The 16,103-nt window shown below is 42.9% G+C and overlaps 2 long non-coding RNA genes across 3 annotated transcripts; one reads left to right on the top strand and one right to left on the bottom strand.

Moving 5' to 3' along the window:
- Nucleotides 1-1,629: 1,629 nt before the first annotated feature.
- On the bottom strand, nt 1,630-4,630 carry LOC111090333. Its single transcript, XR_005371597.1, has 2 exons — nt 4,475-4,630; nt 1,630-3,045 (listed from the first exon to the last, which is right to left on the bottom strand). It is a non-coding gene; the product is annotated as an uncharacterized LOC111090333 (long non-coding RNA).
- LOC119877104 lies at nt 2,690-15,111 on the top strand. 2 transcript variants are annotated; one of them, XR_005371595.1, is made up of 5 exons: nt 2,690-3,074; nt 3,695-4,518; nt 6,721-6,791; nt 12,017-12,080; nt 15,076-15,111. It is a non-coding gene; the product is annotated as an uncharacterized LOC119877104 (long non-coding RNA). The 2 variants fall into 2 exon arrangements; XR_005371596.1 differs by lacking the exon at nt 15,076-15,111 and having other exon boundaries at nt 12,017-12,085.
- The last annotated feature ends 992 nt before the right edge of the window (nt 15,112-16,103 follow it).

The following is a 16,103-nucleotide window of genomic DNA, read 5'->3' as shown; positions in this document are numbered from 1 at the left end:
TTTGCCTGACTGTAGGAATCACTTTTGACAGTTGTCAAAATACCTATTCCTGGGTCCCATCAATGATCTTCTGAATAAGAATCACTATGTGAATGGCCTGGAAATCAGTATCTTAGACAAATATCTGCAGTGGTTCTTATCAATAAAGCTTGGAAAAATCACACAAGGATCCCTGCCATTGAATAACCTTGAAAACCTGGAATGGTTACGGAAAAACACATGAACAGAATTTCAAAATCCTCCCTTTGCTGAAAACTGTTTATTCACAGCTCCTCATCTTTCTCAATTCATCGAGAACCTAGAGGACTTATGTAACTCCTAAAAACCACTGACACCTGGGAGGATCTGGAAATGAAATTAATGAAGAGGAAAAGCAGCTGTTTAACTTAAAAACCAAGAGTGGGACTAGAAGGGAGAGTCATGCATTTATCTTGATTCCACCATAAAGTATTGTCTTAGCTTCTACAAATGAAATTGGTCTCATTTTTATTTTCTAGAATTTGGTGCTAGAACTCTGTGTATATGTATAGTGGCTGAGCAAGAAGGAATGACATCCAGAAATGCAGAATGGACTATCCCTCATTTGCTTCCCATGCCCCCAAATAGTCAATAGCAAGCTGGTCTTACCTCTTCTCCGCCTTCTCTTTAGATCAAGCCAACTTCCCTCCACACTGCTCCCCTGAAAATGTTCCCCACACATCACCTGTAGGTTAACTCAAAGGTTTTCCTTCCATCCTGTTCTTCTGAATATCTTCAATATGAAATAATATTGCTCTTTCTGGAGTTTCTACTTAGTCTTGATTTCTCTAACTTTACTGTAACCTTATTTCCTTCTTCTTTTTACCTTTCTGTCTTCACTTTTTCTTTCTACTCCCTTACTATATGGTTGTATGGTTTAGTTCCTGCTCATCTGGTCTCTCCACATTCATTCTCTGAGAGCATGTATCCATTCTCTTGCTTTCAACATTCCTGCCAATGATGATAACCTTTAATAATAACGAGGTCGGTGATCGTCACGACTAACATCTACTGAGTGCTTATTTGTGGATCGTAACCACTCTACACAAATTACACCAGTAAATCCTCATAACTCTCAGAGGTACTATTACTAACCCCATTTTAAGAGATTAGGAAACTGAGTCTTTCCAAACGTCACTTATAAAAGCCAACACAAGCACCCTCTCATCCTATCTCTTTTGTTCATGGTTCTGGGAGTTTTTTCAACATGACACAGATTGTTATAAGAAAAAGGGAAGTTGTGTGAAAATATTAGAAAATATGTGGTAACAGTATGAAAGGATACTAACCTAGCAAATTCTTTGCTATGGCTATGGTTTTATTTTCTGAGTCAGTTTTGAGATGGGCCCATCCTGATTCTATGGTGCCACCAGGAAGCATAAGTTTAATAATATTTCCTAAGATTCTTGAAGCCAACTGGTCTTCATGTTTTCTACAATATATAAAGAGTCATGGCTCGAGTAAAAGGGTTTTGGTATCACACCACTGATCACACTGTTTTGTGCCAGTCTTAGCATATCAATATGCTAATATCAATATACCACTGTTGTGTTTGGACCCGCTATTGTGCTTCTTATTATGATTTCAAGATGCCCTTCAAGAACAATGGGAAACTTTGAAAAAATAGAGATTTATTATTTATAAGACCTGGAAATCACACAGCACACCTGGAACCACATAGTGAGGTCACACAGGGCAGGGGGGAGGAGGATGGCGAGCATACAAGTATGCACAGGCAGGTTTTCTGCTTTTATCAGAGCCAAGTGTGGGGGGCTAGGGTTTTGTAGGCTCACTCTTTATTAGAAAATTTAAAATATAAGAGTGTGGAATTTAAAGCTCAGGAAGAGAAAAGGCAAGTGGCCCAAATGCTCACTTATTGAAATCAACCAAGTTCACAAAGGAGCCTAGGGGGCAGTGGGGCTGGCTCTTTGTCTAGTCTTGTGGTTGGCAATGTGTTTATTTGAAATAACTATCTTTTGTCAGTTACTCGTATTACCAAAAAAAAAAAAAAAAAATAGCCAAGGCTCATGGCTTATATCGCATTGCCAAGTGCTGCAGAGTAACCATCCTGGAGTACCACTCTGTTCATCTGACCCCCCTGCAAAGTACCCTCACAATTGCTTCCTGATTATGCAAATTTTTCAGGTACAAAATGACCCAACTTTGCCTTCTCAATCCTGGATCCCACCACTGTAATCTACATGCCCTGTCTCCAACCAACTGGGCTATTCACTTCTCTTTTCACAACGCAGCACTCACCTAGCTCCTTGCCTTTGTCCATACTGTTGCCAACATGTTATCATCAAGCACATGGTGTTTTTGCAGAGACGGTTGGTAAATAAATAAGGAATGGGCCTCCAGTGGCCTCCGTGATATATTATTCCTCACCCCTCTGATATTCCTCCTCCTGCTTTTCTACCACAACCCCTCCTATCTAGTCACACTCCTAAATGTTCCACTCTCTTCATTAACCCACAGCTGAACTTCAGGCTTTACAATCCTAACATGTTAACAGACATTTATGCGGGGTCTACTCTGAAGCAGGTACTGCACAAGGTATATAGGTGAAACAAAGACGAATAAGCTACTTATGTTCCTGCCCTGAAAAAGCACACAATTAACTACAGAAGGAGAAATGCAGGATGCTTGGGGAATGCAGGAGGTCATTTAAAGACAGTTTTTTGGAGTTTTAACCTGAAAAATAAAACTATCAGTTATTTTACTAGCAAAAAAATGGTTTTTTTCAGGAATAACAGAATTCCAATTCTGGACATGCAACAAACAAAGAGGAACATTATTTTGTGCAGAAGAAGAATGAAGCTGGGAGGGTTTTTTCCAAACAAAAGTCCATTGGGGGGGAAAAAATAGCAGAAGTCCAGGTCATGATGGTTTCCAAAGGGCTGAGTTGCAGGGGTAGTGGAGATGTTGTCAGAGATACGAAATACATCTTTCCCTTGCAGGAGCCTGTGATTGATGATTCTTTCCTGCTGCTGATTCTTCTGTTGGGCTCTTCATTGATAATTCTTTCTGTAATTAACCATAATTGATGTTGAGTGGTAAGGCTTCACCTCCTAACTTTCTCTTTTCTCCTCCTTTCCCTATTTTAGTGAGGTTCCACTAATTAATATTGTCTTAAACATTGGAAACCCTGGGGCCAAGTGAAGAGCATGGGAAAGAAGAAAGGGCAGGATTCCAGGGAGCAGAAGCAAACAGAGAGCATTCAGACATTTCCAACCATTTGGTGGGACTACGGTAGCAAAGGTTAGGTGGTGGGAAAAGAGGCCAGACTGTCAATAGTTTACTAAGCGATGCCGGGAGTTTCTCTCCTGAAAGTAATAGGTTGCCTTTAATAGATTTTTAGATTGGGGAATAATCAGCGAGTTCTCTAGAATGATCATTCAGGCAGCATTATCAGAGGTGGTTTGGAAGTGGGAGAAAAGGCAATCAGGGAAGTGAACTATCAAACTGTTGTAAGAGAGGCACCTGGGTGGCTGAGTTGGTGAAGGGTCAGCCTTCGGCTCAGGTCATGATCACAGAGTCCCAGAAGAGAGCCCCAGGAGGGAGCCCTACACGGAGCTCCGCCCCTCCCCCTGCTGTCGTTCTCTCTCTCTCCCTCCCTCTCAAATAAAAATAAAATGTTTTTTGAAACATTTTCTTTCTTTTTTTTTTTTTTAAGAAACTGTCGGAAGATCCCGGAGCAGGCCGGAGACACGGTCGCGGGGGCTGGAGCGCCCCCCGAGGCCCCTGCTAGGCGGACAGACCTCTCGGGTCGTGAGTGTGCGCCTCGGCCTCCGCCGCACCTGCACCCGATTCCGACCGCGCTCGTGCCGTCTGCCCCCAAACTTATGCACTTAATTATCTTTTCCTGGACTCCCCAGTCGTTTCCTGCCCACCACTCCAGTCTCCCTAGATAACACAATAGGAATTGATGGGGTTGGAAGGGCTCGCAAGCCCTCGGAGGCCCAGCTCACGCCCAGGAAAGCGGGGAGGCGCTCCGGGAGCCCCATCACGGGGCTCATCACCCGGTCGCCTTCCCGGGACACGGAGCAGGACACCTCTAGCGCGCCCCCACAGCTGTCAGGCCCTCGGCGGCCGCCAGGGGGCGCGTCCGTTCCCCTCCCCCTCCCCCCCCCCCCCCCCCCCCCCCCCCCCGTTTTTTCTCTTTTGCGGAAACGCGAACCCGCGCTTCTCCAAAGCAAATGAACCCTGAGGTAATTCGGCCCTCTGCCGTCGCCGTAGCCCCAGACTGTAAACAGGAAGTAGGCGCCAAGAGGCGGGTGAAAAATAACGCCCGGGGCTCGGAGGCGCCGTCGCCTGCGCGCTCAGGGGGTCCCTGCGGTTCTGCGCGGGGAGGGCTTCCCTCGCCAGTCCCTCCTCCAGTGGAGGTCTTTTGCCGCTAGCCAGCTCTCCCCTCGGCGGACAGGGCGTCCCCCCAACCATGGCCGAATACTCGTACGTGAAGTCCACCAAACTCGTGCTCAAGGGAACCAAGGCCAAGAGGTAAGGCCAGAGCTGGCGCGGGAGACTCTGGGTCTCTTCCGACGGCGCCCCCGCCCCCCCCGCCCCCCCCGTGGGGAGGAGAGTCGAGTCTCGCGGAACTCGGGGTGTGAGGGAGCCGGGAACTCCGGCGCCCCGCCCTCGGGCCTGCTTCCGGCCGCGGGCTCTGTGGCTGCCGGGCAGCTCCGGGCGCTCGTGCGGGGCCGGCCTGACGGAGGAGACCTGAGGGCGCCACCGCGAGCCGCAGCTGCAGGCCCGGCCCCGGGTCAGGAGCCCCCCAGACCGCTGCTCGGCGCGTCCGCCTTAGTCTCGTGCTGCAGGTCGTGACAGCGACGTCTCCTGTTAGGGCTCGTTACTTCACGCCCGCCCCCCCGCCCAGTACTCCTTAAACGTCTCCCCTCAAAAAAAATCCTTCATTCCCCCCCCCACAAAAAAAACCCTTAATTAATCATCCCTCCCTCCCCCCGCCCAAAAAGAGCAAATCCTTAATTTTTTTAATACGATATGCAGATGTGCGTTTTGACAGGTATAGAATAAGCTCAAGTCCGCGTTCTCCGCAGTTACTAGTTTAGCAGTTTGTGGCAGGTCCGTTAATATCCTGGAGCTTCTATTTACTCATTCATTAGGGAAGATTAGCGGTAGGAGAACTGATGCTAGGGGGCAGCCCGGCGGCTCCGCGGCTTGGCGCCGCCTTGGGCCCGGAGCGTGACCCTGGTGACCCTGGAGTCCCGGGATCGGCCCCACGTCAGGCTCCCTGCACGGAGCCTGCTTCTCCCTCTGTCTGTGTCTCTGCCTCTCTCTCTGTCTTTCATTAATAAATAAATAAAATCTTAAAAAAAAAAAAAAAGAATTGCTACGAGGATTAGATGAGTTAACGCGTACAGTAAGCGGAACCAAATGCAAGGAGAAGGTCGTAGTGGTGATTTACGGTCGTTGGACTTTTTAGGAAAAAGTATCTGCCCGCCCAGATCTCCACCTCTCTTCTCTCTGGTAGATTTGCTCACGGTTGATCATTCATTACAGATGTTAATCTGAAGCTTGTCCTGCCTGGCTTTACAGGAGAGAGGGGAGAGTTAGCTTCTGAAAGCTTACGTTTCCATGAAAATACAAATAAGCGCATCTCATGCTCATCACAACTATCAATCTTCATTAACGCACGTAGATAGCACTTTCTGCCTGCCTAGAACAACTCTAAGCACTTTGAATACGACTTATTTGGAAACACCCCCCGGGTGTTTTTTTTTTTTTTTCTTTTTTTTTTATTACTGAGATATGATACATATAAAATTCACCCTATAAAGCACAGTTCTGTGGGTTTTAGTGTTTAGTCCACAAAGTTCCCCACTGTCATGTTGTCCAACATTTTCATGGTCTGGGAAGGAAACCCCATAATCCTTAGTAGTCCCTCTCCAGTCCACTCTTCCCTCATGCCCGCAACCACTAATATACTTTCTCTCTGTTATCAGTTTGCCTGTTCTGAATATTTCCTATAAATGGAGTCATGCAATATGCGGTCTCTTGTATCTGGCTTCATCCATGTCTAGCATGTATCAGTATCCTTATTTTTATGGCTGAATAATATTCCATTGTATGGATATAACACATTTTGTTTATCCTTTCACCCGTTGAAGGACATCTGGGGTATTTCCACTTTTTGGCTATTAGGAATCATGCTGTTACGAATTTCTTAGAAAATTTTTGTGTGGATGTGTGTTCTCATTTCTCTTGGGTATATACCTAGCAGTACATAGGTTAGGTCATATGATAACTCTGTTTAACTTTTTGAAGAACCCCAAACTATTTCCTAAAGCAGCTGTACCACTTTTCATTTTCACCAGCAACATAGGAAGATTCACATTCACCCTTAATCCTCGCAGTAACCTTAAGAGCATAAATTATTATCCTCATGTTATAGATGAGAAGCTGACAGTGATTAAGAAATGTTCCAAAAGTCGCAGAGCTAAGAAATAACAAGATTAAAAAGGCAGTCCTCCAGAGCCTGTTCTCTTAACTATAATACAATACATACAGGATCAGAACTGACTTCTCAGTATTAGAAGGAAGAGAACATATCGGTGTAGATAAGTGTGAATCAATAATTCATAAATCTGTGTACAGCTTAAAAGAGGCTTGTAAGATTCCATCTTAGATGTTTAACATCAAATCAATATTTCTAAACTTATCTATATAAATTCTCTCCTACAGTAAGAAGAAAAAGAGCAAAGAGAAGAAGAGAAAAAGAGAAGAAGATGAAGAAACTCAACTTGATATTGTTGGTAAGTTTTCCATACTTTATTCTGGGAAAAGTTAATACTGCTGAGATGCCTTTAAAAATATTTTCCTAGTGGGACGTCTCGATGGCTCAGCAGCTGAGCGTCTGCCTTTGGCTCCGGGAGTGATCCCGGGGTCCGATACAGTTCTGAGTCTTTGCTCCTAGTCTATGGTTTAACTTTTCATTTTATTAAATGGTATTTTTCTTAAAGCAAAAGTTTAAAAAATTGAAAAAAATTTTTCAATTATAATTTTTCAACTATAAGTTTTTTTTTAAGATTTTATTTATTTATTCATGACAGACACAGAGAGAGAGGCAGAAACACAGGCAGAGGGAGAAGCAGGCTTCACCCAAGTGTCCCAGAAGTTTTTAGTTTTTATAAGATTCCATTTATTACTATTTTTCTGTTACATTACCATCTTATATCTTCAGTCTAAGAAGTTGTTGCTTACCCCAAGGTCATGAAGAAATTCTTCCACGTTTTCTTTATGAGGCTTCAGTTTTAGTTTCTCATTAGATCTATGATCTATCGTGGTTTATGTATACAATGGAATATTGCTCAGCCATTAGAAACGACAAATACCCACCATTTGCTTCAACGTGGATGGAACTGGAGGGTATTATGCTGAGTGAAGTAAGTCAGTCGGAGAAGGACAAACATTGTATGTTCTCTTTCATTTGGGGAATATAATTAATAGTGAAAGGGAATATAAGGGAAGGGAGAAGAAATGTGTGGGAAATATCAGAAAGGGAGACAGAACGTAAAGACTGCTAACTCTGGGAAACGAACTAGGGGTGGTGGAAGGGGAGGAGGGTGGGGGGTGGGGGTGAATGGGTGACGGGCACTGAGGAGGGCACTTGACGGGATGAGCACTGGGTGTTATTCTGTAGGTTGGTAGACTGAACACCAATAAAAAATAAATTTATTTTAAAAAAAGATCTATGATCTATCTCATTAATTTTTAGTCTTGTGTGAATTAGGGATCAAAGTTCTTTTTTTCATTTTTTCATATTGATAACCAGTTGTTGTAGCACCACTGTTGAATAGACTTTCCTTTCTCCATTAAACTGCCTTAATACGTTTGTCAAAAATCATTTGACTTTATATGTGCTGATATATTTTTTGACTTTGTTCCATTGATTTGTCTGTTCTGTTGATATATTTGTCTTGATTACTGTCCCTTCGCAAGTTTTTGAAATCAGGAGGTCTTCAAGGTTCATTCATGTTACAGCATGTGTCAGTCTTCCTTTTAAGACTGATATTCCAGGCAGCCCAGGTGGCTCTGGGGTTGAGCACCTGCCTTTGGCCCAGGGCGTGACCCTGGAGACCCGGGATCGAGTCCCACATCGGGCTCCCTGCATGGAGCCTGCTTCTCCCTCTGCCTGTGTCTCTGCCTCTCTCTCTCTCTCTCTCTCTCTCTCTCTGTCTAATGAATAAATAAATAAAATCTTTAAAAAAAGAAAAAAAAAAAAGACTGATACTCCATTGTGTATATACTGCATTTATCCATTCATATTTCAATGAACACATGAGTTACTTCCACTTTTTGCCTATTGTGGATAATTCTGCGAGGAATATGGGTGTACAGATATCTCTTCAAGACTTTGGTTTCAGTTCTTTTGGGCATGTACCTAGAAGTGGAATTGCTGGATCATGACAGTAATGCCATTTTTAATTTTGTGAGAAACCACCATACTGTTTTGCATAGTTGCATTTTATATTTCCACCAGCAGTGCACAGGGTTTCAATTTTTCCGTATCCTCACCAACATTTGTTATTTCTGGTTCTCTGATAATAGCCATCCTAGTGGGTATGAAATGGTATCTCATTATGGTTTATGCCTGTGTCTCTGCCTCTCTCCCCGTGTGTCTCTCATAAATAAATAAAAATCAGTATACACCACATTTTCTTTATCCATTTACCTTTGATGGACATCTGAGTTGCTCCCAGCCCTTGGCTATGATAAAGAATGCTTCTATGAGGATGGAAGTCTCTTGGCGACCCTGCTTTCAATTCTTTTGACTACACGTACCCCAGAAATAGGATTGCTGGATTATATGGTAGTTGTAGTTTTAATTTTTTTGAGGAACTCTCATACTGTTTACATAGTGGTTGCACCATGCTACATTCCTATCAGCAATGCACAAGTGTCCTGATTTCTCCATATCCTTGCCAACATTTTATTTTTTAACAGTGGTCATCCTAATGGGTGTGAGGTGACCCTCATCGTGGTTGTGATTTGCCTTTTTTGATGGTTAGTGATGTGGAGCATCATTTCATAGGTTCATTGGCCATTTATACATCTTCTTTCAAGGAATGTCTGTACAGGCTCTTCGTCCTTTCTTCCATTGGGCTACTTGTTGCCTTGTGACGAAGTTCGTAGGAGTTTTTTGTATGTTAACTTATTGTCAAATACATGGTTTGCACATATTTTTCCCATTCTATTCGTTGTCTCTTCACTCTCTAGATTGTATCCTTTGGTGCATTTGAAGTTTTATAGACCCCATTTGTCTATGTTTACTTGTTTGCTGGTGCTTTGGTATCGTAGTCAGGAAATCACTGCCAGGTCCGTGGATCCTGGGTGGCTCAGTCAGTAAGCATATGACTCAATGTCAGCTCAGGTCTTGATCTCAGGGTTGTGAGTTCAGGCCCCATATTAGGCTCCACCCTGGGTATGGAGCCTGTTTACAAAAAGAAAGAAATCATTGGCAGATCTAATATTGTGAATCTTTTCCTTATGTTTCCTTTCAAGCACTTCATCTATAAAATAGATATCTATTATTGGGGTTTTTTTTAAACATTACTCTTACATATGTTTTCTCATTTTCAGTGTATGATTCTTTCACTTCTTTCATTAGTCTTGTTCCTGAATATCTTACCTTTTTCAGTGTTGTGGTAAATGGAGTTGTGTTCTTGAGTTCCACTTCAAATTGTTCATTGTTAACATCTAGAGATGCAACTGCTTCTTGGTGTGTTGGTTTTCATTTCTGCAACCTTGTTGAATTTGTTTACTGCTTCTAATTTTTTTAATCCTTACGATTTCTACGTATAAGATTATGGTATATGCAAATATGATTCTTCTTCTTCCTTTCCAGTTTGGATGCGTTTTGTTTCTTTTACTTGCCTAATTGCTCTGGCTAAGTTTTCTAGTACTATATTTGATGGAAAGGCCAGAGTAAAGAACTTTATTTTGATCCTATTTTTAGAGGAAAAGTTTGAGTCTTTTGCTATTTTGTACATTAGTTGGAATTTTTTTTTCATATTTGGTCTTTATGATGTTTAGTTGGTTTACTTTTACTCCTAGTTTAGTAAGAGTTCTTTTCATGAAAGAGTATTAAGTCTCGTGAAGTGAAAAAAAAATAAACAACATACAAAGTCAGATGCTTTTACCATCTGAACCACCTAGGTGCCCCCCTTTGCACATTCTTTTTTTGTTTCTTAAATTACACTTAGGAATGAAATCATATGGTATTTGTGTTTCTCTGACTCACTTATTTCACTTAGTATTACTCTTTCGCTCCATGTACGTCATTCCAAATGACGAGATTTCATTCTTTTGTATAACTGAATAATACTCCATCGCATAGGGATCCCTGGGTGGCACAGCAGTTTAGCACTTGCCTTTAGCCCAGGGCGCGAGCCTGGAGACCCGGGATCGAGTCCCACATCGGGCTCCTGGTGCATGGAGCCTGCTTCTCCCTCTGCCTGTGTCTCTGCCTCTCTCGCTCTCTCTGTGTAACTATCATAAATAAATAAAAATTAAAAAAAAAATATTTAAAAAAAAATACTCCATCGCATATGTACCACGTCTTCTTTATCCATTCATCTATTCTTTCTAGAGTTCCTTGAGAGATTTATATATATATATATATATTTTTTTTTTCTGTATGTGTTTATAGCATTAAGCTCTCCTAGAAATCTTTTGCTGCAGCCTAAATGTTTTGGTATATTGGGTTTCCTTGTTTCATTTGTTTCAAGATACTATGTATTTATGTAAGAAAGAGAACCCAGGAGTGGGTGGGGGCAGGGGGAAAGGAGAGGGAGAATCTTAAGCAGGCTCCACACTCACTGCAGAACCCAGCACAGGGCTCGATCTCAAGATACTGAGATCATGATCTGAGCCAAATCAGGAGTCGAAGGCTTAACCAACTGAGCCACCCAGATGGCCTCAAGATGCTTTTTAATTTCCCCCTTAAGTTATTCTAGGAAAAAGTTTTTCTTCTTTGACCTGTTGGTTGTTAAGAGAACGTTGTTTCATAATTGGCTCTTTATACATCTGAGACTTCACTAATGTGGTGGTCACTGGCCAGGCACATGTGACAATTTACATTAAAATTAATTAAAATTATATAAAATTTTATATAATTGAGAAAATTCACTTTCTCAATCACACTCGCCATATATATCAGATATGTAATAACCACATACCATATTGGGCAGCACTAGTAGACAGTATTTCCTTTTTACGGTACGATCTATTGGAGTCTTGATATAGATAGAATAATAGTTGTCAACCAGGTGCAATTTTGTCCCCCATGGGACGTATGGCAATATCTGGAAACATGTTTGGTTTCACAGGTAGGGGATCCGTGCTTATTGGCATCTAGTGGGTGGAGTTCCGGAAAGCTGTTAAAATCCCGTAATTCACAGGACAGCCCCCCAACAAAGGCTCATCCGGCCCACATGCCAGTAGTTTTGACAGTGAAAACCTTTGACCTATAATATGTTTCAGCAGGACGTGGAGGGCTCGTTGTTTTTTCCCTCTGATTGGCCAGTTGACTAGACCCCCTCTGCTGTGTGTATTCAATCCATCCTCTGCTTACTGCTAGTGAACTTTAGGCTAAAAATGTGTTTTGGTATTCGTGGTTTTTTTTTTTTTTTTTTTTTCACTTAAATGGTGGAGAAGGTCCTATTCCTTGCTAATTAGCATGCAATTTTTTTTAAAGTGAAATTGATAGTTAAGGTCCTTTACAATGAAAGAATACATATTTAATTTTATTTTTTTATTTTTTAAAGATTTTCTTTATTTATTCATGAGAAAGACACAGAGGGAGAGAGAGGCACAGACACAGGCAGAGGGAGAAGCAGGCTCCACGCAGAAGCCTGACGTGGGACTCGATCCTGGGTCTCCAGGATCACACCCTGGGCCGAAGGCAGTCACCAAACCACTGAGCCACCCGGGCGGCCCAGCATACAATTTTAAAAAATCGACTTTTGCTGTCTTACAGGTTCTTTGACTCTGCACATATAGACAAATCTCTGTTTCTGGCTCATCATGGCTTCCACTTCAAGGTAAGTGCCTTTGATGAAAGCCTTTATGAAGGGCCACACCCAGGACATTTTTAGCTCTTGGTCCTGCTGGCCTCACTAAGCATATGGTGTCTAGGAAAGAAAAAGGAGGAAGAGAGAGCACAAAAGGGAGACTGAGGAAAGATGAGGCAAGCAGGGTAGTGCATGTGGTATAGCTGAGGCTTTGTAGCTCCAGGGTCTGCACTGTGTCTGAAAATGTGATTTATTTCTCTCATCTTATTTTTTTTTTAAGATTTATATTATATATGAATCAGAGAGAAGGAGAGAGAGCACAAGTGGGAGTTAGAGAGAGAGGGAGAACACGCTCCAGATTGAGCACAGAGCCCGATGTGGGACTCGACCTCATGACCCCGAGATCAGGATCCAAGCTGAAACCAACAGTTGGTCACATAACTGACTGTGCCATCCAGGCGCCCCTTCCTCATCTTTTAATGCACAAGGTGCTTGCTACTGGACTACCATGGTCCCTGCAAGCTTTACCATTCCATGAGTCTTCTTTCCTTATTTTTTTCAAGTTTTTACTTAAATTCTAGTTAGTTAACATATACTGTAATATTGGTTCAAGACTAGTGTTTAGTGATTCATCACTTACCTATAACACCCAGTGCTCATCACAACAAGTGCCCTCCTCACTGCCAATCACCACGCCAATCCCATGCCCTCCTTCCCTCCAGCAAGCCTGTTGTTCTCTGTACTAAAGAATCTCTTATAGTATACCTCCCACTCTTTTCCTTCCTTCCCCTATATTCGTTTGTTGTTGTTGTTGCTGTTGTTGTTTTGTTGTTGTTGTTGTTTTAATTCCACGTATGAGTGAAATCATCTGGTATTTTCTCTGAATGACTGACTTTGCTTAACATATAGAATACACTCTAGGTCCTTTCTTTGGTGTTAGTAGTGATCTCTCCTTTCTCATCATGATTTTATTAGTTTGAGTGTTTTCTGTCTTCTTTTAAATAAGGCTGGCTAATGGTTTATCTACCTTCTTAATTGTTTCAAAGAACCAACTCCTGGTTTTGTTGATCTTTTCCACAGTTCTTCTGGTCTCTATTTCATTGAGTTCTGCTCGAGTCTTTTTTAACCCTCTTCTTCTGCTGGGTGTTGGATCTATTTGCTGTCTTTCACCAGCTCCCTTAGGTGGAAGGTTAGCTTTTCTATTTGAGTTTTTTCCAGTTTTTGGATGGATGCTTGTATTGCGATGTATTTCCCCCTCAGGACTGCTTTTGCTGTATCCCAAAGATTTTGAATGGTGGTGTCTTCATTCTCATTAGTTTCCATGAATCTTTTTAATTCTTCTCTAATTTCGTGGTTGACCCTTTCACCTTGTAGCAGGATGGTCCTTAACCTCCACGTATTTGAAATCCTTCCAAACTTCTTCTTGTGATTTAGTTCTAGTTTCAAAGCATTATGGTCTGAAAATACACAGGGTCGATCCCAATCTTTTGGTATCAATTAAGACCTGATGTGTGACCCAGTTTGTGGTCTCTTCTGGAGAAAGCCCCACGTGCACTTGAGAAGAATGTGTATTCAGTTGCGTTTGCATGTAAAGTTCTATAAATATCTGTGAAATCCATCTGGTCCAGTGTATCATTTAAAGCTCCTGTTTCTTTGGAGATGTTGTGCTTAAAAGACCTGTGGATTGCAGAAAGCGCTACATTGAAGTCACCAAGTATAAGTGTATTATTATCTAAGTATGTCTTAACTTTGGTTATTAATCGATTGATATACTTGGCGGCTCACGCATCCGGGCCATAAATATTCGTGATTGTTAGGTCCTCTTGTTGGATAGATCCTTTAAGTATGATATAGTGTCCCTCTTCACCTCTCACTACAGTCTTTGGGACAAACTTTAATTTATCTGATATAAGGATGGCTACCCCTGCATTTATTGAGGACTATTTGAATGGTACACAGTTCGGGGGATCCCTGGGTGGTGCAGCGTTTTGGCGCCTGCCTTTGGCCCAGGGCGCGATCCTGGAGACCCGGGATCGAATCCCACGTCGGGCTCCCGGTGCATGGAGCCTGCTTCTCCCTCTGCCTATGTCTCTGCCTCTCTCTCTCTCTCTCTCTCTCTCTCTCTCTCTGTGTGACTATCACAAATAAATTAAAAAAATAAAAAATAAAAAAAATAAAAAAAATAAAAAAAAAATGAATGGTACACAGTTCTCCAACCTTTTATTTTCAGGCTGTAGGTGTCCTGATGTCTAAAATGAGTCTCTTGGAGACAGCAAATGGATGGGTCTTGCTTTCTTTTATCCAGTCTGAAACCCTGCGCTTTTGATGGGGTCATTAAGCCCATTCACGTTCAGAGTTACTATTGACAGATATGGATTTAGTGTCATCATGATACCTATTCAGTCCCTGTTTTTGTGGATTGTTTCCTTGGACTTCCCCTTTCTTTTACAGGGTCCCCCCTTAATATTTCTGGCAGAGCCGGCTTGGTGGTCACATATCCTGTCAGTTTCTGCCTCTCTTGGAAGCTCTTTATCTCTCCTTCTATTCTGAATGAGAGCCTTGCTGGATAAAGTATTCTTGGCTGCAGGTTCCTCTCATTTAGGACCCTGACTGTATCCTGCCGGCCCTTTCTCACCTCCCAGGTCTCTGTGGAGAGGTCTGCTGTTGTCCTAAAGCTTCTCCCCATAAAAGTTAGTGATTTCTTGTCTCTTGCTGCATTAAGGATCTTCTCTTTATCTTTGGAATTTGCAAGTTCCAGTATTAAATGTTAAATGTTGAGCGGTTTTTATGGATTTAAGGGGGGTGGGGGTGATCTCTCTAGCTCCTGGATCTAAATGCCTGTTTCCCTTCCCAAGTTAGGAAAGTTTTCAGCTATGATTTGTTCAAATACATAATCTGGACCTCTGTCCCTTTTGGCGCCCTCGGGAAACCCCAATTAAATGTAGATTTTTCCTTCTGAGGCTGTCATTTATTTCCCTTAACCTATCCTCATGGTCTCTTAATTGTCTTTCTTTTCTTCCCTCAGTTTCCGCCCTTGCCATCAACTTGTCTTCTGTGTCACTCACTCGTTCTTCTCCCTCGTTAACCCTGGTCGTTAGGACCTCCAGTTTGGATTGCATCTCATTTAACTGATTTTTAATTTCGGCCTGATTAGATCTAAATCCTACAGTCATGAAGTCTCTTGAGTCCTTTATGCTTTTTTCTAGAGCCACCAGTAGCTTTATAACTGTGCTTCTGAATTGGCTTTCTGACATTGAATTGTAATCCAAATGTTGTAACTCTGTGGGAGAGAGGACTGTTTCTGATTTCTTTCTTTGGAGGTGAGTTTTTCCTTCTAGCCATTTTACTCAGTGGGGAGTGGCCAAAACAAGTTGTACTGGAATAACGAGAAAGAGAGAGAGAGAGAAAAAAGAAAAGAAGAAATAAAAAAGAATTAAAAAGGGGGGGGGTGGGGAAACAACAGAAACAAACAGAAAAGAAAAAACAAGGGGGAGTATCCTCTGATTCTATATACTGTAAATCCCTCGACTTCCCTGGAACTTTCCAGTGCTGCTTGGTCAATACCTTGCTTTTCCCCTGACCTTCTAGCTGGTCTTCTGAGGGAGGGGCCTGCTGTGCTGATTCTCGGGTGTGTGCACCTGGGGAGCTGCCCAGGCCCTGCCAGGTGTATGGCTCAGTGGGAGTTGTTTATCTGTGAGGCCCCTGCTCAGTCCCAGGTACAGGGTGACACCAGGAGGGACAACAACAGTGGGGGCGGCCCAGCTGTGCAGCTCTGGAGTCAGCTCCCGCAGTGACTACTGCAGCTCCCAGTGTGCAGGGGCCTGGATGCTCCAGGGGCGGGCCCGCCGAATCTGTACAGCTCGGGCCGCCCGGGGGCAGGAGCCACCTGGCTGTCCCTGTGTCCTCCCGGCCTCTGCCTGACCTGGGGGAGCACCGATCCTGGGCTGTGTCCCCCGGCGCCCTGGGCTCTGGGACCTGTGACACTGTGAATGGACCTAAAGTGTAGGTCCACGATGTATAATTTAAAAGCATCAGAGTGAATTTTGTTTGAAG

The sequence above is a fragment of the Canis lupus genome, chromosome 16, assembly GCF_011100685.1.
Source record: "Canis lupus familiaris isolate Mischka breed German Shepherd chromosome 16, alternate assembly UU_Cfam_GSD_1.0, whole genome shotgun sequence".
Lineage (NCBI taxonomy): Eukaryota > Metazoa > Chordata > Mammalia > Carnivora > Canidae > Canis > Canis lupus.
This window is presented reverse-complemented; position numbering and strand designations above follow the sequence as displayed.